Below are 24,682 nucleotides of genomic sequence, written 5' to 3'. Positions count from 1 at the left end.
AGAGAACAGTTTAAACACTCTAAAGTCAAAAGGCATTTTCACTTCCTAGTAAATTTGATCAAAAAGGAAAACACATTTTGTCTATTATTCTAAGAAAACCTTATATACAAAAATATACAAAATCTTAAATATGTCTTAGCAAACATTAACCCCTAGGAAATAATGTTCAAAAAAATATCTTATTGTGTTAACAATTACCATTTGCTGACTTAAAGTGATTTTACAAAAGGAAAAGAAAGATAAAAATTGCCACTTTTGACATCAATATGGACTTCTCACTCACCAGAAGAGGCTGGCTTGGAACACTCATTGGTGTGGCTTCTCCCATCTTTGGAAATTGTCCTCTGACCTACTCACTACTCAGATGCAGGCAGTCTGTGATTTGCTGGAAAACATGCTTCTGATCCCCCTTTTATGGAGAGAGTGAGTAATTCAATCAGTGGATAATCCAAAGAAGATATCTTATCTCACACCATTGGGATTGAAAAGATTTTTAAATCACATTCAACAATACACTAAAAAGATCATACACCATTATAAACTGGGACTTATTCTGAAGATGCAAACCATTCACAAATCATTCAATATGATCCACCACATTATCAAAACAAATGATAAAAATCACATGATCACCTCAATAGATGCAGAAAAAGCATTTGATGAAATTTAACTCATAGAGACCATTATACCAGCTCCTTTAAAAATCTAAGCATAGAACCACCACATGACCTAACAATCCCACTCCTGGGTGTATACCCTGAGAAAATCATAATTCAAAAAGACACATGTACCCCAGTGCTCACTGCATCACTATTTCAATAGCCAGGACATGGAAGCAGGCTAAATGTCCATTGACAGATGAGTGGATAAAGACAATGTGGCACAGTGGAATATTACTGAGACATAAAAGGGAACAAAACTGGGTCATTTGTAGCAAAGTAGATGGGAACAACAGAAGATGAGATGCTTAGATAAAATCACCAACTCAATGGACAGGAGTTTGAGTAAACTCCGGGAGTTGGTGATGGACAGGGAGGCCCGGCATGCTGCAGTCCATGGGGTCGCAAAGAGTCAGACACGACTGGGTGACTGAACTGAACTAAACTGAAATGGACCTAGAGTCTGTCATACTGAGTGAAGAAAGAGAAAAACAAATATGTCAGAAAGAAAAAAACAAATATCATATATTAATGAATATATGTGGGATCTAGAAAAATGTCACTGATTTGCCATGCTTAGTCGCTCAGTGTTATCTGATTTGCAGAGCAGGAGAAGAGACGCGGATACAGAGAATGGATGTATGAACACAGTGGGGAAGAATGAAGCGGAGAGTGAGAAGTTGGGATAGTAGAAAATACATATATACACTATCGTGTGTAAAATAGATAGCTAGTAAGAAGCTGCTGTGGCTTCCCTGGTAACTCAGCTGGTAAAGAATCCGCCTGCAATGCGGTAGACCCTGGTTCGATTCCTGGGTTGGAAAGATCCCCTGGAGAAGGAATAGGCTACCCATTCCAGTATTCTTGGGCTTTCCTGGTGGCTCAGCTGGTAAAGAATAAGCCTGCAATGCAGCAGACCTGGGTTCGATCCCTGGGTTGGGAAGATCCCCTGGAGGAGTGCATGACAACCCATTCCAGTATTCTTGCCTGGAGAATCCCCATGGACAGAGGAGCCTGGCAGGCTACAGAGCATGGGGTTGCAAAGGGTTGGACAACACTGAGCGATTAAGCACAGCAGAGGAAGCTGCTGTATAACACAGGGAACTCAGCTTGGTGCTCTGTGATGACGTAAAGGGGTGGGAAGGACGCTCAAGAGGGAGGAGATACATGTATATATATATATACCTGATTCACTTCATTGTACAGAAGAAACTAATACAACATTGTAAAGCAATTATACTCCAATTTTTTTTAAGTTTGTAAAAAAAGATGTGCGTGCAAGCTCAGTCATGTCCAACTCTTTGTGACCCCATGGACTGCAGTGCACCAGGCTTCCCTGTGCATGGGATTTCCCAAGGCAAGAATACTGGAGTGGGTTGCCATTCCCTTCTCCAGGGGATCTTCCTGGCCCAGGAATCAAACCTGAGTCTCTTATGTCTCCCACATTGGCAGGCAGGTTCTTTACCACTAGCAGTATCTGGGAAGCCCTTGTAAAGAAAGATAACAAAAAAACTGTGTCATTAGAAAAATATTTTGAGAACATTTTTGATGAAACATGGTAGAAAAAAAAAGATATGACAACAGAAGGGAAATGCGGGATAAAGAACAAAGTTCTTTTTCATTGTGACACATTAAAACATTTAATGCTGAGTGCTTGGCACCAGAATTATAAACAAACAGAGCACAGAACATCAGGCTGAGTGCATGCATGCTAAGCCACTTCAGTCGTGTCCGATTATTTGCGACCCCATGGACTATTAGCCTGCCAGCCTTCTCTGTCCATGGGATTCTTCAAGCAAGAATAATGGGTGGATTGCCTCCCCCAGGGGATCTTCTCCACCCTGGAGAGAAACATGTAAAAAAGAAAAAGACACAACATTCTAATCTAAGTCACAACCTAGAGACCTTAAAAGTAGCTGTTACATGAGATAGAAACTTGAAGACTTCTGTATTGCCACAAAACATAAAATATAAAGTGTAGAAGGGTTATAGTGCTTTTCTTTGCTAAAATATAAACAATATTGAATGACTTGAATTCTCCATCAATACTGCACAATTCCAATCATCTTAACAGTAGGATTCATTAGGTTTCCATCATCTGGCAGATAAATAGGTAGAATGTGAAGTCAGGTGGGCCTTAGAAAGCATCACTACGAACAAAGCTAGTGGAGGTGATGGAATTCCAGTTGAGCTCTTTCAATCCTGAAAGATGATGCTGTGAAAGTGCTGCACTCAATATGCCAGCAAATTTGGAAAACTCAGCAGTGGCCACAGGACTGGAAAAGGTCAGTTTTCATTCCAATCCCAAAGAAAGGCAATGCCAAAGAATTCTCAAACTACCGCACAATTGCACTCATCTCACACGCCAGTAAAGTAATGCTCAAATTTCTCCAAGCCAGGCTTCAGCAATATATGAACCGTGAACTTCCTGATGTTCAAACTGGTTTTAGAAAAGGCAGAAGAACCAGAGAACAAATTGCCAACATCCGCTGGATCATGGAAAAAGCAAGAGAATTCCAGAAAAACATCTATTTCTGCTTTATTGACTATGCCAAAGCCTTTGTGTGGATCACAATCAACTGTGGAAAATCCTGAAAGAGATGGGAATACCAGACCACCTGACCTGCCTCTTGAGAAACCTGTATGCAGGTCAGGAAGCAAGAGTTAGAACTGGACATGGAACAACAGACTGGTTCCAAAGAGGAAAAGGAGTACGTCAAGGCTGTATATTGTCACCCTGCTTATTTAACTTCTATGCAGAGTACATCATGAGAAACGCTGGCTGGAAGAAGCACAAGCTGGAATCAAGATGGCCAGGAGAAATATCACTAACCTCAGATATGCAGATGACACCACCCTTATGGCAGAAAGTGAAGAGGAACTCAAAAGCCTCTTGATGAAAGTGAAAGAGGAGAGTGAAAAAGTTGACTTAAAGCTCAACATTCAGAAAACGAAGATCATGGCATCTGGTCCCATCACTTAATGGGAAATAGATGGGGAAACAGTGGAAACAGTATCAGACTTTATTTGGGGGGCTCCAAAATCACTGCAGATGGTGACTGCAGCCATGAAATTAAAAGACGCTTACTCCTTGGAAGGAAAGTTATGACCAACCTAGATAGCATATTCAAAAGCAGAGACATTACTTTGTCGACAAAGGTCTGTCTAGTCAAGGCTATGGTTTTTCCAGTGGTCATGTATGGATGTGAGAGTTGGACTGTGAAGAAGGCTGAGCGCCGAAGAATTGATGCTTTTGAACTGTGGTGTTGGAGAAGACTCTTGAGAGATCCTTGGCCTATAAGGAGATCCAACCAGTCCATTCTGAAGGAGATCAGCCCTGGGTTTTCTTTGGAAGGAATGATGCTAAAGCTGAAACTCCAGTACTTTGGCCACCTCATGCGAAGAGTTGACTCATTGGAAAAGACTCTGAGGCTGGGAGGGATTGGGGGCAGGAGGAGAAGGGGACGACAGAGGATGAGATGGATGGATGGCATCACTGACTCGATGGACGTGAGTCTGAGTGACCTCCGGGAGTTGGTGATGGACAGGGAGACCTGGCGTGCTGCAATTCATGGGGTTGCAAAGAGTCGGACACGACTGAGTGACTGAACTGAACTGAACTGATGAATAAGCTAACTTTAAAATAGACTTCTCTTGCTCAGGAACTTACTGAAGGATTTGCAACATCAAAGTAGTGTTTAAAACAAGAGAGAAATAAAGGACATGGGACTTGAGAACCCATAACAAAACATACATGTGTTTGTGGGTACCAAGCTTGTGTCTGAAAGGACAGAGAGAGAGAGAGAGAGAGTCCAGGAGCAGTTTTTGGCTCTAAGAAGAGAGAATGGATACCTGGGGAAATAAATTCACAAGATTAAGAATCCACATCCTTGGTGACATCACTGAGCCAGCCTAGACCCACCATATGCTGAAGATTCAGGTTCCAGGCTGACTGTGTCTTGTCTTACCTGTAGCTGAATGCCTTCTTCCTGTGTTATGAATACAGAATCTTAATCTTGTATCTGAGTATTACATCACAGGCAGTCTGTCTACACAGTGACAACAAAGGTGATCGTGTTAAAAACAGGCCAAAAATGAAGAATTTCTGAAACTGAAACACCAAGTCTTTGCTTTTTCCCCAGATGCAGAGCAGCCTAATGGTCTGTATCCAGCACCCAGCCTAAGAGTATCCAAACAGTGAGAGAAATCACTGCCTCCCTCCCCAAGGACTTGACCTTCCTGAATTTGATGATTCTCTGGGGATGTCACCGACTTGTTCATCTCCCTCCTCCTGTGCTTCCTCTGCTCCTTACTCTTTATCAGTCGTCCCCACACAGCCACCTGCATCCTCCAACAGACCACATTTGGAGCTGTGTTCACTGTGGCTGTGGTCACTGTTTTGGCCAAAATCGTCCCTGTGATCTTGGCATTCAAGGCCAGGAAACCAGGAAGAACCATGAGGCGATTGCTCTTAACAGGACCTGCTATGTCTTTCCCATGTACTCCATGATCCAGGTGATCATCTGTGGAGTCTGGCTGGGAGCCTCTCCCCCTTTCCTTGAGATGGACACTCACTCTGAGCCCAAGGAGCTCCTCATCCTGTGTAACAAGGGCTCGGTCACTGCCTTCTACTGTGTCCTGGGCTACCTGGGCTCCTTAGCCCTGGGGACCTTGTCCTTGGCTTTCCTGGCCAGGAACCTGCCTGACACCTTCAGTGAAGCCAAGTTCCTGACCTTCAGCAGGCTGGTGCTCCTCAGTGTCTGGGTCACCTTCCTCCCTATCTGCCACAGCACCAAGGGCAAGGTCATGGTGGCCATGGAGATCGTCTCCATCTTGGCCTCCAGTGCTGGGCTCCTAGGCTGCATCTTTGCCCCAAAGTACTACATTGTTCTTATAAGAACTGATAAAAACTCTTTGAAAAGTTTAAAGAATAAGTTGAGTTCCAAGGGAAATAAACATTCTTGGGTTTTATCTCATGAGTCTCTATCACATTTTTAGAATTTTGAACAACAAAATGTTTAAATATTATATATAATTTATAATATCTGAGTGCTTTACATCAAATTTACTATTATATCAAATGTTCATTCAGATATCAAAAAGCAACCAAAATTGCTTTACCTCTATTTATCAGTGGGTTCTGCTCTCTTTTTCAGAATGTTTGTGTAGAACTGCACTGTCATCAAGACTCACACATAGGTTTTCTCTCAGACTAATGGCAACCCGTAGGTTTTCTGCCTCAGACTAATAGCAAAAGCTATTGAATCTAACCATTTCTTCCATTATTAAATATGCACAGCCTCTATTTTTCCAGCCTCTCCTCTATCCTAGTAAAAGGTATCTCATAACTAAGAACTTTTCAGAGCATTCTTTGTTGTATCTCCTCCTACTACTTCCTGTTTCTGGAAGAACACAGTGCCCAAAATGTCTTTCCTGTACCTTGTAAGAAATATCTGTATATTTCAGTTCAGTTCAGTCGCTCAGTCATGTCCGACTCTTTGTGACACCATGAATCGCAGCACACCAGGTCTCCATGTCCATCACCAACTCCTGGAGTTCACTCAGACTCATGTCCATCGAGTCAGTGGTGCCATCCAGCCATCTCATCCTCTGTCGTCCCCTTCTCCTCTTGCCCCCAATCCCTCCCAGCATCAGAGTCTTTTCTATTGAGTCAACTCTTCGCATGAGGTGGCCAAAGTACTGGAGTTTCAGCTTTAACATCATTCCTTCCAAAGAAATCCGAGGGTTGATCTCCTTGAATGGACTGGTTGGATCTCCTTGCAGTCCAAGGGACTCTCAAGAGTCTTCTCCAACACCACAGTTCAAAAGCATCAATTCTTCGGTGCTCAGCCTTCTTCACAGTCCAACTCTCACATCCATACATGACCACAGGAAAAACCATAGCCTTGACTAGACGGACCTTTGTTGGCAATGTAATGTTTCTGCCTTTGAATATGCTATCTAGGTTGGTCATAAGTTTCCTTCCAAGGAGTAAGCGTCTTTTAATTTCATGGCTGCAGTCACCATCTGCAGTGATTTTGGAGCCCCCCAAATAAAGTCTGATACTGTTTCCACTGTTTCCCCATCTATTTCCCATTAAGTGATGGGACCAGATGCCATGATCTTCCTTTTCTGAATGTTGAGCTTCAAGCCAACTTTTTCACTCTCCTCTTTCACTTTCATCAAGAGGCTTTTTAGTTCCTCTTCACTTTCTGCCATAAGGGTGGTGTCATCTGCATATCTGAGGTTAGTGATATTTCTCCCAGCAATCTGGATTCCACTTGTGTTTCTTCCAGCCAGCGTTTCTCATGATGTACTCTGCATAGAAGTTAAATAAGCAGGGTGACAATATACAGCCTTGACGTACTCCTTTTCCTCTTTGGAACCAGTCTGTTGTTCCATGTCCAGTTCTAACTCTTGCTTCCTGACCTGCATACAAATTTCTCAAGAGGCAGATCAGGTGGTCTGGTATTCCCATCTCTTGAAGAATTTTCCACAGTTTATTGTGATTCACACAGTCAAAGGCTTTGGCATAGTCAATAAAGCAGAAATAGATGTTTTTCTGGAATTCTCTTGCTTTTTCCATGATCCAGCGGATGTTGGCAATTTGATCTCTGGTTCCTCTGCCTTTTCTAAAACCAGCTTGAACATCTTAAAGTTCACTGTTCACATATTGGTGAAGCCTGGCTTGGAGAATTTTGAGCATTACTTTACTAGCATGTGAGATGAGTGCAATTGTGCAGTAGTTTGAGCATTCTTTGGCATTGCCTTTCTTTGGGATTGGAATGAAAACTGGAAAACCTTTTCCAGTCCTGTGGCCACTGCTGAGTTTTCCAAATTTGCTGGCATATTGAGTGCAGCACTTTCACAGCATCATCTTTCAGGATTTGAAATAGCTCAACTGGAATTCCATCACCTCCACTTGCTTTGTTCGTAGTGATGCTTTCTAAGGCCCACTTGACTTCACATTCCAGGATGTCTGGCTCTAGGTGAGTGATCACACCATCGTGATTATCTTGGACTTGATCTTTTTTGTACAGTTCTTCTGTGTATTCTTGCCACCTCTTCTTAATATCTTCTGCTTCTGATAGGTCCATACCATTTCTGTCCTTTATTGAGCCCATCTTTGCATGAAATATTCCCTTGGTATCTCTAATTTTCTTGAAGAGATCTCTAGTCTTTTCCATTCTGTTGTTTTCCTCTATTTCTTTGCATGATTGCTGAGGAAAGCTTTCATATCTCTTCTTGCTATTCTTTGGAACTCTGCATTCAGATGCTTATATCTTTCCTTTTCTCCTTTGCTTTTCACTTCTTTTCTTTTCACAGCTATTTGCAAGGCCTCCCCCAGACAGCCATTTTTCTTTTTTGCATTTCTTTTCCATGGGGATGGTCTTGATCCCTGTCTCCTGTACAGTGTCATGAACCTCAGTCCATAGTTCATCAGGCACTCTATCTATCAGATCTAGTCCCTTAAATCTATTTCTCACTTCCACTGTATAATCATAAGGGATTTGATTTAGTTCATACCTGAATGGTCTAGTGGTTTTCCCTACTTTCTTCAATTTAAGTCTGAATTTGGTAATAAGGAGTTCATGATCTGAGCCACAGTCAGCTCCTGGTCTTATTTTTGTTGACTGTATAGAGCTTCTCCATCTTTGGCTGCAAAGAATATAATCAATCTGATTTCGGTGTTGACCATCTGGTGATGTCCATGTGTAGAGTCTTCTCTTGTGTTATTGGAAAAGGGTGTTTGTTATGACCAGTGCATTTTCTTGGCAAAACTCTATTAGTCTTTGCCCTGTTTCATTCCGTATTCCAAGGCCGAATTTGCCTGTTACTCCAGGTGTTTCTTGACTTCCTACTTTTGCATTCCAGTCCCCTATAATGAAAAGGACATCTTTTTTGGGTGTTAGTTCTAAAAGGTCTTGTAGGTCTTCATAGAACCGTTCAACTTCAGCTTCTTCAGCATTACTGGTTGGGGCATAGACTTGGATTACTGTGATATTGAATGGTTTGCCTTGGAAATGAACAGAGATCATTCTGTCATTTTTGAGATGGCATCCAAGTACTGCATTTCGGACTCTTTTGTTGACCATGATGGCCACTCCATTTCTTCTAAGTGATTCCTGCCCGCAGTAGTAGAGATAATGGTCATCTGAGTTAAATTCACCCATCCAGTCCATTTTAGTTCACTGATTCCTAAAATGTCGATGTTCACTCTTGCCATCTCCTGTTTGACCACTTCCAATTTGCCTTGATTCATGGACCTGACATTCCAGGTTCCTATGCAATATTGCTCTTTATAGCATTGGACCTTGCTTCTATCACCAGTCACATCCACAGCTGGATATTGTTTTTGCTTTGGCTCCATCCCTTCATTCTTTCTGGAGTTATTTCTCCACTGATCTCCAGTAGCATATTGGGCACCTACTGACCTGGGGAGTTCCTCTTTCAGTATCCTATCATTTTGCCTTTTCATACTGTTCATGGGGTTCTCAAGGCAAGAATATTGAAGTGGTTTGCCATTCCCTTCTCCAGTGGACCACATTCTGTCAGATCTCTCCACCATGACCCACCTGTCTTGGGTTGCCCCACGGGTATGGCTTAGTTTCATTGAGTTAGACAAGGCTGGCTCTGGTCCTAGTGTGATTAGATTGACTAGTTTCCTGTGAGTATGGTTTCAGTGTGTCTGCCCTCTGATGCCCTCTAGCAACACCTACCGTCTTACTTGGGTTTCTCTTACCTTGGGCATAGGGTATCTCTTCTGGGCTGCTCCAGCAAAGCGCAGCCACTGCTCCTTACCTTGGAAGAGGGGCATCTCCTCACCACCTCCCTTCCTGACCTTCAACGTGGGATAGCTCCTGTAGGCCCTCCTGCGCCTGCGCAGCTCCCGCTCCTTGGACCTGGGGTTGGTCCTCCTGGCCGCCGCCCCTGGCCTCGGACGGGGTAGTTCCTCTCAGCTGCCGCCCCTGACCTCGGACTTGGGTAGCTCTTCTCGGCCGTTCCTGCACGGTCGCAGCCTGGCACTCTCGGCCGCTGCCCCTGACCTCGGACGTGGGGTAACTCCTAATCCTCAGGCTCCTCAGGCCACCCAAATGGTGCGGGTCACAGAGACAAGGATGGGGGAGAGGTTCACTACTACCTCAAGGCCTGGGCCAAGGTCAGTGTGAGGCTCTGCTGAGGGCTCTAGAGCTCTGCAGGACACAGTCCCCAGCCTGATCCCTGGGCACCACCACCCCCTGCCCCGCTCCCAGCTCACCAGCTGGCCATAGGCTGGGTAAGCTGGAGTGCCCCTGGGAGAAGGCCAAGCTCTGCCTGTTACCAAACTCTCCACCTCATGAACACCACTCCACCAACCCTTGGTTGAATGAGCCAAGTAAGAGTCACCCATTGACATCCGTTTGCTTGGGGGAAGGGCCCACTGTGGCGCCAACCAATGACTGAGCAGAACCACTAATGGCCCCACCTTAACCGTTGCTTAGTAACAGGGTGGGGCAAGTAATGGCACTTTGGCCACCTCATGCGAAGAGTTGACTCATTGGAAAAGACTCTGATGCTGGGAGGGATTATGGGCAGGAGGAGAAGGGGACTACAGGGGATGAGATGGCTGGATGGCATCACGGACTCAATGCACGTGAGTCTGAGTGAACTCCGGGAGTTGGTGAGAGACAGGGAGGCCTGGCGTGCTGCGATTCATGGGGTCACAAAGAGTCGGACACGACTGAATGACTGATTTGATCTGATCTGAGCAGCTCCAGGCTAAGGGCTGCACTCAGCGGGCTGCACTCAGTCTTGAGCTGGAGGGGGACCTCTCCCCATCCCCATGGCCTCTGTGACCTACTGCAAAAGCAGTCTGCATGGGTTGCAGGCCAGGGAACATTGCCCTACCAAGGAATCTGAGGGCCAGCTGGGTCCTGGGTGACTGGCTCCTTCAGTATAATGGCTGGGCAGCAGTCTGGGGACTTGGCCCTGAGGAAGCTGCTAGCAGAGATCTTCCTCTTCATCCTGGCCTGGGTACTGGTTGGAGGATCCAGACTGGGTACTGGACAAAGGTTCTTGGGCAGGGTAACAGGCCCCTGCAGGGATCCCCACCTCTTAGGCAGGACATGACCTCAGAGGGTGAAAGCTGTAACTTGGGACCTTATCCTTTCTTGTCAGAACAGAGAATAACATTTGTTTGATGGAGATTTACAAGAACCCCTGGAGAACGGAATGGCTACCCACTCCAGTATTCTTACCTGGAGAATTCCATGGATAGAGGAGCCTGGTAGGCTACAGTCCATGGGGTCGAAAAGAGTCAGACATGACTGAGTGACTAACACTTGCACTTTACAAGAAAATCATTACCTGAATGTGACCCTGATGTTAAGATCTGACAACAAGAAGTTTGCAACAACTTACCATGCCCCTCTGTCACCTTTCCTGGAAAAGGGCTTTGCTGAAAGCTTTCACAGAGTTTGGAGGGTTTTAAGGCATGAGCCACCCATCTCCTTGCTTGCCTCTGCAATCAATCTTTCCCTGCTACAAACTCCCACATTTTGGTATTATGTGGTCTCACTGTGCTTACAGAGCATGGACTTGTGGTCAGTACAGTTAGCACTGCTGTTGATATCTAGGAAAGATGTTTAGAGAGTAATCTTAAGAATTCTCATTGCACACACAAAAATCTTTTTTTCTTTATCTTTTTAATACTATTTGAGATGATGGATGTTAAATATTATTGTGGTAATCACTGCATGATATAGATGTCATATCATTATGCTACACACTTTCAAAATATATAGTACTGTACATCCATATCTCTTGAAAGTAGAAAAAAATATTACAAAAATAAAAATTTAAAGTACAAAAAGCTATAAATGAAAGCAGACAAACTACAATTGTTTTTCTTTTAGAATTATTTTATTAAATAAAAAATCTACAACTGCTTCATACCTCTATACTCTAAAATTTAATGAATAACATTATTTCTTATTACAACATACTCCTAGCTAATAGCTTTTCAAAACTTGAGTAAAATCTTTAAAAAGTTTTCACATGTCACCTGAAACTTGCAAATTTAATGTTATCAAAGAAGGAATGCTTCTACAATCTCACAAAGACCACGACAACAAAGAAACAGGAAGAAGTTGAGAAACTGTCTCCAAGGCATTTTCTTCTTGGTAGAAAGCCTTCTAAGTCTAAATATAATTTCATTATATAATATAGAATTATTTTCTTTGACCCTCCAGGAAGAGGACAAGTAACTTGTCTTTTACTAAAATATATATATATATATATATATATATTTCATCAAAGTTTTCAAATTCACTTGCATAAAGTTCACAAGTGTCTTTTTATACAGCCTTCCAACCCACCAACAGAATGGCTCTCTGGACCTGTTCTGTTGTCTTCTGCCACATCACTATTTATTCATGACTGAGATAAGAGTTTCCTTAATGTCCTTAATTCAAAAACCTGAAACTGTTTATCTGGGCTCTCATCCTCTGCTATTTAGACAGTTAAGCCCAGGGCAAACAGGAAGAAGCTCAATATCCACTTCTGCCTCCATAACCCCCACTTCCGCCACTGCCTCCTGGGCCATAATTGCCTCCACCATATGGGGCCGCCTTGTTCCTGCCAACGCCGAAGTTTCCATTTCTCATTGGACCATAGTTAGAAGGTTGCTGGTCGTAATTTCCAAAATTATTGCCATAACCACCTCCAGAGAATTCCCACTGGTTGCCATACCCAGGACCTCGACCAGCATATTCTCCACCTCCTCCTCCATAACCAGGGTAACCTCCAAAATTCCCACCTCCAGGTCCTCCTCCATACCCTTGACAGCTATCCCTAGACCTGGGGCCATTTCCATATCCATCAGCTTCTCCTCTAAATTTAGTTCCTGGCCCTCGTCCAAAATTTCCACCCCGACTAGAAGAAACACTAAAATCAAAAGGGTCTCTTTTTCTACTTCTAGAACCTTGGACTTGCTGCATTTCCCATATTGACAAAGCCTTCCTGACTTCTGCATGATGACCATTGATGGCATGGTATTTCTGCAACACTATCTTATCCACAGGATCATAGTCATCAAAAGTCACAAATCCAAAGCCTCTTTTCCTGCCTGACTGCCTATCAGTAATGATCTCAATGGCATCGATTTTTCCATATTTCTCAAAGTACTCTCTAAGATGATGCTCCTCGGTATCTTCCTTAATTCCACCAACGAACAGCTTCTTCAGGGTCCAGTGAGCCCCCCGCTGTCCAGATGCCTCTCTTGGGACGGCACGTCTGGGTTCAAGCACTCTGCCGTCAATGGAATGGGGTCTGGCCGCCATGGCAGCATCCACCTCGGTCACGGATGAAAAGGTGACAAAACCACATCCTCTTGATCGTTGACTGGCAAAGTCCCTCAGGACCACACAGTCTGTGAGTTCTCCCCACTGCTGGTAGTACTTCCTCAGACTTTCTTCTGTGGTTTGAAAGCTCAAGCCGCCAATGAAAAGTTTACGGATTTGTTCGGCCTCTTTCTGTTGCCTTCTCATAGGAACAGATTTCCAGGTTTTCTCCATCACAGACTCGGTTGCTTCAGCCTGATTTCCCATAGCTGAGGGAGATGAGAGAGGTCTCAGGGATGAATGCAGACCAGACATGTCCTGGCTCTGCAGTGGGAACCTCAGGTACCCCAGGAAAATGCCTCTAGGAGCACCTCCACAGGGACCCAGCGATGCTGCTATGGCCTCTAGGCACGTTTCCGCCTTCCTGCAAAACACCATTTCCAAGAGTGACCTTTCCAGACCCAGTCATCAAATTAACAATGCATTTTCTCTATTAGTTTCCAATTGTGAAATGCATGTTTTATCAGCTCTTCATTTTGTGTTGATTTTCTCATTAAATTTGATACTCAGTGGTTTACAATGGCATGCTCACTTAGTCACTTTGCTTTTAGAAGGAGCTCGAATATATTTTTTTGAAAGAAACTATTCAAACTCCCAAAAACACTCTCTGAAGTTTTCTCAAAAAATCAACTTCAGTTATACAATGATATCACCTTTATTGTTATCAATCAACTTTCAGTAGGATTTCAACTCCTTTCTCTGTTAATCCATGTAAGAATCTGATCACCATAATCTACTTAAAATGTAAACCTAATCAGGGTATCCTTTCTTTTACACCTAACACTTCTTTCCTCAGAAGATATATTTAAAGGAGAAAATACAAATATCATTTCATTTCTGTAGTCCCGCCATAATTATTAATATTACCCCTCTCAACATCTAATCGGAGAAGGCAATGGCACCCCACTCCAGTACTCTTGCCTGGAAAATCCCATGGGCGGAGGAGCCTGGTGGGCTGCAGTCCATGGGGTCGCTAAGAGTCAGACATGACTGAGCGACTTCACTTTCACTTTTCACTTTCATGCATTGGAGAAGGAAATGGCAACCCACTCCAGTGTTCTTGCCTGGAGAATCCCAGGGACGGGGGAGCCTGGTGGGCTGCCGTCTATGGGGTCGCACGGAGTCGGACACGACTGAAGCGACTTAGCAGCAGCAGCAACATCTAAGATGCCACAGTTTGGAGGAAAAAAGCACTTGATCCTCCCACTTACAGAACATCTATTATATGCCAAGTTGTGGACTAAAATCCACGATTCAGAATTTCACTTAACAAAATCATTGCCCCAGTTTATTTGAATCTTGATGAGAGAAAGAATGTTTACTACAGTGTTAGGTACAGTAAAGTGCTGTGATAATAAGGACAACACAGTAACAGAGAAAGATGGAGATATGGGGGAAGAGAAATAAGAAAGAAAAAATATTAATGACAAGTATTAATGATGAAGAGATTGGGAAAGGTCAAACTGATGGCATGTGAAGCAGAGAAGTGAAGTTTTGAAGAGAAAAAGATCAAATACTTTGTGGGTAAAACATTTTTTCAGAGAGAACTATTTAAACAGAGCCTAGGCAAACACTACATCTACCTCACACAGAAAGATTTTACAAAAGACAGAAGTAGACAGACAGATACTCTCTTGCCATCACTCACCAGAAGAGGCCAACTTGGAAATCTGGTCAATGCAGGTTCCTCCAGTTCCAGGAGTTGTCCTCTGACCACTCTTGAGATGCAGTCAGGCTGTGGCTCCCTGAAAAGTCCACTGACTTCTGCCTCTGACTCTCCTTTTATAGAGGAAGAGAGTGGATAACCAAATCAGTAGACAACCCAATCACTAGACAACCCAATCCAGAGGACATGGTCTCTCTCAAATCCAAGGTATTGGAGAGATTCCTAAATCTGTACCCACAAACACAAGAATTTGAGGTTACTGACACCGTCAGATACTACTGTAGATGAAAAAACTCAATACGTTTGGAGGGCTGGTATTTGCAATCTCTATGAACATGTAATGTTTTTCTTTTACTCAGTTGGTAGCCAATATTTTATGTGAATAACCTTTAAAAAGGCATTTTTATACCATATTTCCTTCGCAGTAAGGTGTGTGTGTGTGTGTGTGTGTGTGTGTGTGTGTGTGTTCAGTTGCTCAGTCATGTCCAACTCTTTGCAACCCTATGGACCAGTGACAGAGTTTATTTTCTTGGGCTCCAGAATCACTACAGATGGTGACTGTAGCCATGAAATTAAAAGACACCTGCACCTTGGGGAAAAAAAGCTATGACAAACCTAGACAGCATATTAAAAATCAGAGACATTACTTTGCAGACAAAGGTCCATATAGTCAAAGCAATGGTTTTTTCCCAATAGTCATGTGTGGATGTAAGAGCTAGACCATAAAAAAGGCTGCATGCTGAAGAATTAATGCTTTTGAACTGTGGTGTTGGAGAAGATTCTTGAGAGTCCCTTGAACTGCAAAGAAATCAAATTAGTCAATCCTGAAGGAGATCAATCCTGACTATTCATTGGAAGGACTGATGCTGAAGCTGAAGCTCCAGTACTTTGGCCATCTGATGTGAAGAGCTGAATCCTTAGAAAAGACCCTGATGCTGGGAAAGATTGAGGGCAGGAGAAGGGGCGACAGAGGATGAGATGGTTGGATGGCATCACCGACTCGATGGACATGAGTTAGAGCAGGTTGGGAGTTGGTGATGGACAGAGAAGCCTGGCGTGCTGCAGTCCATGGGGTCACACAGCTGAGCAACTAAACAACAACAGTGGACCACAGCCCACCAGGCTCCTGTGTCCATGGGATTTCCCAGGCAAAATACTGGAGTGAGTTGCCATCTCCTACACCAGGGGATCTCCCTAAACCAAGGCTCAAACTCGAGTCTCTGTATTGGTAGATGAATGAGTCACCTCATTCATTGGAGTCACCTGGGAAGCCCCCACAGTAAGGTAATGTCCTTAAATAAGTTGATGGATTCACAAAATGACTCTCTGCACCTGCTCTGGTGAATTAGGTAGATTGGTGTTTGTTACAAGGTATAGTAAGGAAATTTCAGGCACAGTGTTCTTTCAGGGAAAGGAAGGTCTACTCTGTTGCTAAGGGAGCTTGTGAGTTGTAAAGAAGACCTGGAGCCCTGGTCCTTCTAAAGCTATTATGAAGTGCAGAAAGCAACTTCCATTCTTATTTTTGTAGAATGTATCCCAACCGAGGGAAAGAAAACATTACAATATCGGTAGACGATGCAAATACCTACCCAGGCACAAATGTATTTTTTTTCATCTACAACAGTATCTGATGATGTTAATGGCCTCAGAATCTTGTGTTTATGGATATAGATTTCAGAATCTCTCCAATGCCTTGGATTGAGAGAAAGCGTGTCCTCTAGATTGTGTTGTCCACTCTCTCCCCTTATAAAAGGAGAGGCAGAGGCAGAAGTCAGTAGACTTTCCAGGGAGTCACAAGCTGTCTGCAACTCAGGCATAGTCAGAGGAAAGCTCTTGGAACTGGGGGAAACTGCATAGACCTATTTCCAAGCTGGCCTCTTCTGATGAGCTTGGAATCCATATTGATGGCAAGAGAGTGTCCATTTATCTACCCTTGTCCTATGTAAAATCTCTTTAATTTAGCAAACAGTTGCCCTTAAGACAAAAAGGTACCTTATTGAAAGTTTTTTTCTGTGGTGTTAGTATTAACAAAGATTCAAGGGTTCTTATATCTGTACATATGAAGTTTTCTTGGGGTAAGAAGGCATATTTTTTTAAACAAAATCACTATGAAGTAGAAGTAGTATTTGCCCAGGCTCTGTTTAAATATTTCTCTCTGAAAAATGTTTTCCCCACAAGTTTCTTGGCTTTTTTTTTTTTTTTCAGTTTACTTTAATTGGAGCTAATTACTTTACGATATTGTGGGTTTTGCCATACATTGACATGAATCAGCCATGCTGTCCCCTCCGCCCCAAACCCGCCCCCCTCCACCTCCCTCCACATTCCATCCCTCTGGGTCGTCCCAGTGCACTGGCTTTGAGTGCCCTGTTTCATGCATTGAACTTGGACTGGTGATCTATTTCACATATGGTAATACACTTTTCGAGTCTTCCCTGGTGGCTCAGATGGTAAAGCGTCTGCCTGCAATGCAGGAGACCTGGGTTCGATCCCTGGTTTGGGAAGATCTCCTGGAGAAGGAAACAGCAACCCACTCCAGTACTCTTGCCTGGAGAATCCCATGGAGGGAGGAGCCTGGTAGGCTACAGTCCATGGGGTCGAAAAGAGTCGGACACGACTGAGCGACTTCACTTTCACTTTCACTTTTCTTTCCAATACACTTTTCAATGTTATTCTCTCAAATCATCCCACCCTCACCTTCTCCCTCAGAATCCAGAACTCTGTTCCTTATATCTTTGTCTCTTTTGCTGTCATGCACATAGCGTTGTCGTTACCATCTTTCTAAATTTCATATATATGCGTTGATATCCTGTATTGGTGTTTTTCTTTCTGACTTACTTCACTCTGTATAATAGGCTCCAGTTTCATCCACTTGTTAGAACTGACTCAAATGCATTCTTTTTAATAGCTGAGTAATATTCCACTGTGTGTATGTACCACAACTTCCTTATCCATTTGTCTGCCAATGGATATCTAGGTTGCTTCAACATCTGAGCTATTGTAAACAGTGCTGCAATGAATGTTGGGGTACATGTGTCTCTTTTGACTCTGGTTTCCTCAGTGTGTATGCCCAGCAGTGGGATTTCTGGGTCGTATGGCAGTTCTAGTTCCAGTTTTTTTAAGAAGTCTCCACACTGTTCTCCACAGTGGCTGTACTAGTTTGCATTCCCACCAACAGTGTAAGAGAGTTCCCTTTTCTCCACACCCTCTCCAGCATTTATTGTTTGTAGACTTTTTGATGGCAGCCATTCTGACCAGCGAGACATGGTACCTCATTGTGGTTTTGATTTGCATTTCTCTGATAATGAGTGATGTTGACCATCTTTTCATGTGTTTGCTAGCCATCTGTATGTCTTCTTTGGAGAAATGTCTGTTTAGTTCTTTGGCCCATTTTTTTGATTGGGTCGTTTATTTTTCTGGTATTTTCTTTCTTCCTTCCTTCTTTTTTAATTCAGCTCTCTGCTGCTCCATCCCAGAGTCTCTGCTTCATCACATCTGGGAGCAAGGCCTGAGACTCTGCATTTCTAGTAGTAATTCCCCAGGCGCTGCTGCTGCTTATGGTCCAAGGATTCATTTTCTCATTCTGAAAACCACTGGTCAAGCCTGGTGAGGTGGAGAAGCTTTCTGAGACTTGATAGGAGGGTCCTTATTACAGATAGAGGCCTGGGTTGACCCCTTGGCAGAAATGCATAGACACTACCCCAGACTCTGCCATACTGGGTTTCAGATTTCTTTCTCTTCCTATTAATAGTGCTTATAATGTGGGCTGAGGAGGCAGTGCTCCCATGAAAGGCAGTTCTGAACTAAATGACACTACAAAGCCCAGACTATCCCATTTTTAAGCTGGAAGAAGACAGAATGTTCCAGCCATCTGCCTGATACAGCAGCACGGGGTCTGCTTCTCGTGGTTTAGTTTCCCCTGTGGTGGCCCTGAGCTGTAACGAAGACAGTACAGACTGAACGTCCATGGGCCCTGGGGGTGACACAGTGGTGAGGTGCTAGGACTTGTGGTAAGGGTTTTGTCTGTGACTTGCCTATATCACTCACACCAGGGTCAAGGTGACTTAAGTTATTTTACAGTGTCTTTTCTTTTTTCTCACTTTTTGATTTCTCTACCTGAGATATCCTCTGAGGCGACGTCGAACTTTACCTCACTTCTCTTCCAACTTAATCCAGTCCTTTTGTGTATTTTAATGTTTCTATAAAGCTTTCTTTAATGTCTACTGCTTCCCAGGTGGCGGTACTGGGAAAGAACCTGTTTGCCAATGCAGGAGACAGAAGAGACTCCGGTTCAATCCCTGGGTCTGGAAGATCCCCTGAAGAGGGAGAATGGCAAACCACTCCAGTATTCTCTCCTGGAGAATCCCATGGACAGAGGAGCCTGGAGGGTTACAGTCCATAGGGTCACAAAGAGTCGGACACGACTGAAGCAACTTAGCATGCACCCAACATCTACTGCATAGCCAACAGATTCTTCAGCATCTGAGCCACCAGGGAAGCCCTCTTTGTACATTTAATGTTGTATAAAACATTTAAAAAACTGGATGTATGGATGTGACAGCTGGACTTTGAAGAAAGCTGAGCGCCGAAGAATTGATGCTTTTGAACTGTGGTGTTGGAGAAGACTCTTGAGAGTCCCTTGGACTGCAAGGAGATCCAACCAGTCCATTCTGAAGGAGATCAGCCCTGGGATTTCTTTGGAAGGAATGATGCTAAAGCTGAAACTTCAGTACTTTGGCCACTTTATGCGAAGAGTTGACTCATTGGAAAAGACTCTGATGCTGGGAGGGATTGGGGGCAAGAGGAGAAGGGGACGACAGAGGATGAGATGGCTGGATGGCATCACTGACTCGATGGACGTGAGTCTCAGTGAACTCCGGGAGTTGGTGATGGACAGGGAGACCTGGCGTGCTGCGATTCACGGGGTCGCAAAGAGTCGGACACGACTGAGCGACTGAACTGAACTGAAAACAACTTGGAACCTGCTTTGATGTTGGGCTAAAATAATCTAGTACATCACTGGCTCTTGTATTTCTGGGAACATTTAGCAAACAATAGAATGTTTTTAAAAATTCAGCTCCCTGATCCATATGTGTCATCAGTTTGCCCTTCTCCAATCTCTTTATCATCAATAATTGTCATTAATATTTTTTTCTTTCTTACTTCTCTTCCTCTATATCTCCCTCTTTTTCTGTCTCTGTGATGGCCTTATTGATGATCACAGCACTCTATCGTACCTAACACTGTAGGAAACAGCCTTTAATCTATTAACCCCTTTCTCTCCTGAAGCTGAGAAGCGCGGAGGCGAGATGACTCCGTCTCCCATCCCACTCAAAGAGCGCTCTGGCGAGCAGTCCGTGGATCGCTGTAAAGATACAGGCGCCACCCAGCAGTCCGGCGAGAAGGACCGCGTCAGGGATAAAGCTCGGAAGCGGCTCAGGGCCTCGGGCGGTAGCAGCAGCTCCGGGGCTCGGTCCCGCGCGGGCTCCAGCCGCGGCTCCAGCTCGCTCTCAGCATCTGGCCGCTCGGGATGCTCCAGTGGGTCCCGCAGCTCCAGCTCCAGCAGCTCCCCCGGCTCTCCGAGGCCTTGGCGTCCCCGAGATCACAGGCGGCGGTCCGGTTCCAAACCCAAACCACCCGGACAAGACTAGAAGGAAAGGAGACGGCGCAGCCCCGCCCCTAAGCCCACCAAAGTGCACGTAGCAAGGCTCACCCGGAAGGTGACCAGGGAGCACATCTGGGAGATATTCTCCACCTTCGGGAGATATTCTCCACCTTCGGGAGAGCTAGAGCGATCGACCTGCCCAGAGAAAGGATGCGCGCGCATCCGTCTCAAGGCCACGCCTACGTGGAGTTCAAGAATCCGGAAGAGGCTGCGAAGGCGCTCAAGCACATGGAGGGAGAGCAATCGACGCCCAGCAGATCACGGCCACAGCCATGCTGGCCCCCTGGCCCCAGCCACCCCCAGACGACTGAGCCCTCCCCGGAGAATGCTGCCACCGCCCCCTCCACGTGGCACAGGCTGAGGAGGAGCAGGTCGCGTTCCCCTTGGGGCAGGTCCCCCAAGCGCCAGCGACCCCGATCCCCCCGCCGCCGCCGCCGCCACTGGAGCGGCTCCAGCTCCGTCTCCTGCCGAAGGTGAGGGCAGCAGTTGACACGTGTCCTCGAGCAGCAGAGCTCTGGCTGCAGGGGTGTTGCTGGTTTGCGGTTGTGCTTGGAAAGGTGCCCTCTAGTGTTCTGGCTGGAAAACTTCCAAGTTTCTATAGTTCCTGGGAGTCATGTAGCTAGCAAAGCAGCAGGGATGAGCCAGGGGGCTCCAGGTGGAGGGACATCCCCGGCCTGGGAACACGTTTTCCCATGTCCCAAATGAGCTGGGCTGATCTGGTGGCCTGGTCCTGTCGTGATGCCATTCCTGTTATCCTAGCCCTGCTCCCCTGCTAGGGTCCTCTTCTGACCTCTAGGGACAAATGCCCCATGTTATCTGCCCCAAATAGTTCTTTTCACGTGTATACACACACACACACGCACACACACGCACGCACACACTCCACTCCCTTTCTCTGAAATTGGCAAGTTGCGAGCCAGATCTGCCAGGTCATCACAGAACCACCCCTACCGGGGGCAGTTGTGTTGCTGTTCATGGCCCTGCAGGCTACCCTGGCAATGTGTACATTGCTTTTTTGGCTTTTATTGTACAGTCAGTACTATTTATTTTCTCTTTTGGGTTTTGTAACTTCGTGGCATTTTAGATGATGTTGTGGTGGATCTTTGTTGTGTAGAGTTAAATAAACCTAGGAATAGAGTAAAAAAAAAATCTTTTCTGTCACAAAGATTCAAATAAATTGGGGCAACGACTTTGTTCAGTGACATTTTGAATCATGGGTCTTAGTCCACAACTTGGCATGTAATAGGTGTAAACTCTGTAAACATAAGGATCGCATGATTTTCTTTCCAAACTGGGAAATACTGGGTGTTGAAAGGGATTGTGTTAATACTTATGGCAGGATAAGAGGATTAAAATATTTTTATTTTCTCTCTCTAAAAACATCCTCTGAAGACAGAAGTGATGGGCTGTAAAAGAAAGGGTGCACTGATTAGGTTTACATTTTAAGTAGATTATTATGGTTAGAGTCTTAAATGGATTAAGAGAGAAAGAATGTTAAAATCATAGTGACCGTTGACTGCAGTCTCCCACCAAAAAGGTGGTATCATGGTATAACTGAGGTTGAGTGACTTTCAGAGAAAACTTTAGAAAGTGTTTTTGGAGATTGAATACTTTCTTCCAACAAAATATATCTGATCCCCTTCTAAAAGCAAAGTGAATAAATAAGTATGAAGAATGTCAGTGTGAACCATTAAAGTCCACATTACTCTTCCCTTCATTGGGTATTCAACTAGGTGAGAAAATCAACATAAAAGGAAGAGATGATAACACATATATAATTCACAATTTGAAAATTAATAGAGAAAATAGAATATTAATTTTGATGACTGATTCTGGAAAGGTCACTCTCTTCAACGGATATGTTTTGCAGGAAGATAGACAATCGCTCAGGATTACTTCAAGGGAGACAGGAGCTGAGAGGCCATAGCAGCATTGCTGAGTCTTCGTGGAGATGCTCCTGGAGGTACTTTCCTGGAGCACCTTAGGTTCTCACCAGAGCCAGGACAGTTCAGACCTGCATTCTTTGCTGAGATCTCTCATCTCCTTCAGCTATGGGGAATTGAACTGAAGCAACTGAGTCTGAAACCACAGAAGAAAGTCTGAGGAACTACTGCCAGCAGTGGGGAAAACTTAAAGACTGAAACTCTGGTCCAGAAGGCAGTGGAGGAAGTGGGGGTTGAGAGGGCAAAGCTGATATTGAGCTTCCTATTTGCCATGGGCTTCCCTTGTGGCTCAGCTGGTAAAGAATCCGCCTGCAATTCGGGAGACCTGGGTTCAACCCCTGCGTTGGGGAGATCCCCTGGAGAAGGGAAAGGCTACCCATTCCAGTATTCTGGCCTGGAGAATTCCATGGACTGTATAGTCCATGGGGTCGAAAAGAATCAGACATGACTGAGCAACTTTCACTCACTGTCTAAATAGCAGAGGATGAGAGCCCAGAGGTAACAGGACAGCCTCGGGTGAATTGTCTCAGCCATGAGTAAACATGCAGTGATGTGGCAGAAGACACCAGAGCAGCTGCAGAGAGCCATTGGTGAATGGAGTGGATTATTTAAGAACATTACCTCCCTGCAGAGGAAAAACTATATAGAAAATGCCGTTGAGATGGTTTCTTAGCTTAATTATTTTTTTCTAGTGGTCTTTGTCAGAGTGTAGAAGCATCCTTATTTTGATCATGTGAAAACTTTTGCAAGATTTTTCTCAGATATTGAAAAGCTGTTAGCCAGGAGTATGTTGTAATGAGGCATAACACTGTTCCTTAAATTTTAGAGTGTAGTTATAAAGCAGGTGTACATTTATGATTCAATAAAATAATTCTGAAGAAAAATACATCAAAATTCATTTTGATATTTGGCAAAACTAATACAATTATGTAAAGTTTAAAAATAAAATAAAATTTAAAAAAAAGAAAAATACAGTTGTTTGTCCTCTTTGATTTATACTTTTTTGTACTTTTAATTTTTTTCATAAAAATTTTTTTCTGATTTCATGAGATATCATTGACACACCATTGACATACAGTACTATATATGTTTCGGCTTCACCCATGGCTCAGCGGTAAAGAATCTGCCTGCAATGCAGGAGTTGCAGGAGATGTTGGTTCAATCTTAAGTCAGGAAGATCCCCTGGAGGAGGGCAGGGCAACCCACTCCAGTATTCTTGCCTGGAGAATCCCATGGACAGAGGAGACTGATGGGCTATAGTCCATAGGGCCGCAATGAGTCTGAAGCAACTTAGCACACACGCACACAGTATGGATGTTTAAAGGGAATATAATAGTATAATGATATGACATCTATATCATGAAATGATTACCGCAATAGCTTTGACATCCATTGTCTCATTAAGGTACAGTACTATATATGTTTAAAGTTTAAGTGTTAAAAGCTTTATTTTTTAAAAATATCCGTAAACTCATGTATTAACACAATACGATAGAGACCATTCACATGTTTACCAGTAATTAACGCCCAAATTGTATTAACAAATCTGGAATGTCTGCATCCCACAGCCATGCCAGAGAAAGTAGTTTTGTTCATTTGTGTTTCACCTGCATGCACGCATGCTCAGTCGGTTCAGTCATGTCTGACTCTTTGCGACCCCATGGACTATAGCCTGACAGGTTCCTCTGTCCATGGGATTCTCCAGTCAAGAATACTGGAGTGGGTTGCCATGTCCTCCTCCAGGGGATCTTCCCGACCCAAATCAAACCTGAGTCTCTTACGTCTCCTGCATTGGCAGGCTGGTTCTTTACCACTAGCGCCACCTGGGAAAATTACTAATAAATATGAAATTACTTCAACCATCTGACTTTCCCTACCCTTTGCACTAAACTCTCTTTACTTCACTGACTATAACCTAACTCTTTCATTATCACATTGTTCTCTGTATAAACTTGTTATTTTCATATACAAATATTTGTGGTTGCACTAAATTATGAATTAATGAGTATTATGAATTATGATTAAATTATGATTCCTTCATTTAATGTAGCCTGATACAGATAATTGAGCTTCCCTGCCGGCTCAGTGGTAAAGAATCCGCCTGTCAAGCAGGTTTGGTTCCTGGATGGGGAAGATCCCCTGGAGAAAGAAATGGCAACCCTCTCCAGTATTCTTGCCTGGGAAATCCCATGAACAGAGGAACCTGGTGGGCTACAGTCCCTAAGGTCACAAAAGAGTTGGACAAAATTTAGTGACTAAACAACAAATACAGATAATCATTTTTATGACTTTTCTCAAAGCTAAAATCTTAGAATACTTTCAATTTCATTTTAACTTTCCTGGCTTTTCTATTACTGCTGTCATGCATTTTA

The 24,682-nt window shown here is 44.0% G+C and overlaps 1 non-coding gene and 2 pseudogenes across 1 annotated transcript; 2 read left to right on the top strand and 1 right to left on the bottom strand.

The window, feature by feature from the left end:
- Window positions 1-12,187: 12,187 nt before the first annotated feature.
- LOC138988631 (heterogeneous nuclear ribonucleoproteins A2/B1 pseudogene) lies at window positions 12,188-13,213 on the bottom strand (annotated as a pseudogene).
- A 3,921-nt stretch (window positions 13,214-17,134) lies between these two features.
- Window positions 17,135-17,206, top strand: TRNAC-GCA (transfer RNA cysteine (anticodon GCA)). The gene has a single exon. It is a non-coding gene; the product is annotated as a tRNA-Cys (tRNA).
- Window positions 17,207-20,011: 2,805 nt separating this feature from the next.
- Window positions 20,012-22,352, top strand: LOC138988591 (RNA-binding protein with serine-rich domain 1-like; annotated as a pseudogene).
- Window positions 22,353-24,682: the final 2,330 nt, after the last annotated feature.

Source organism: Bos mutus, chromosome 7, assembly GCF_027580195.1.
Source record: "Bos mutus isolate GX-2022 chromosome 7, NWIPB_WYAK_1.1, whole genome shotgun sequence".
Lineage (NCBI taxonomy): Eukaryota > Metazoa > Chordata > Mammalia > Artiodactyla > Bovidae > Bos > Bos mutus.
The sequence above is the reverse complement of the archived record's forward strand: the minus strand, read 5'-3'. Positions and strand labels throughout refer to the sequence as shown.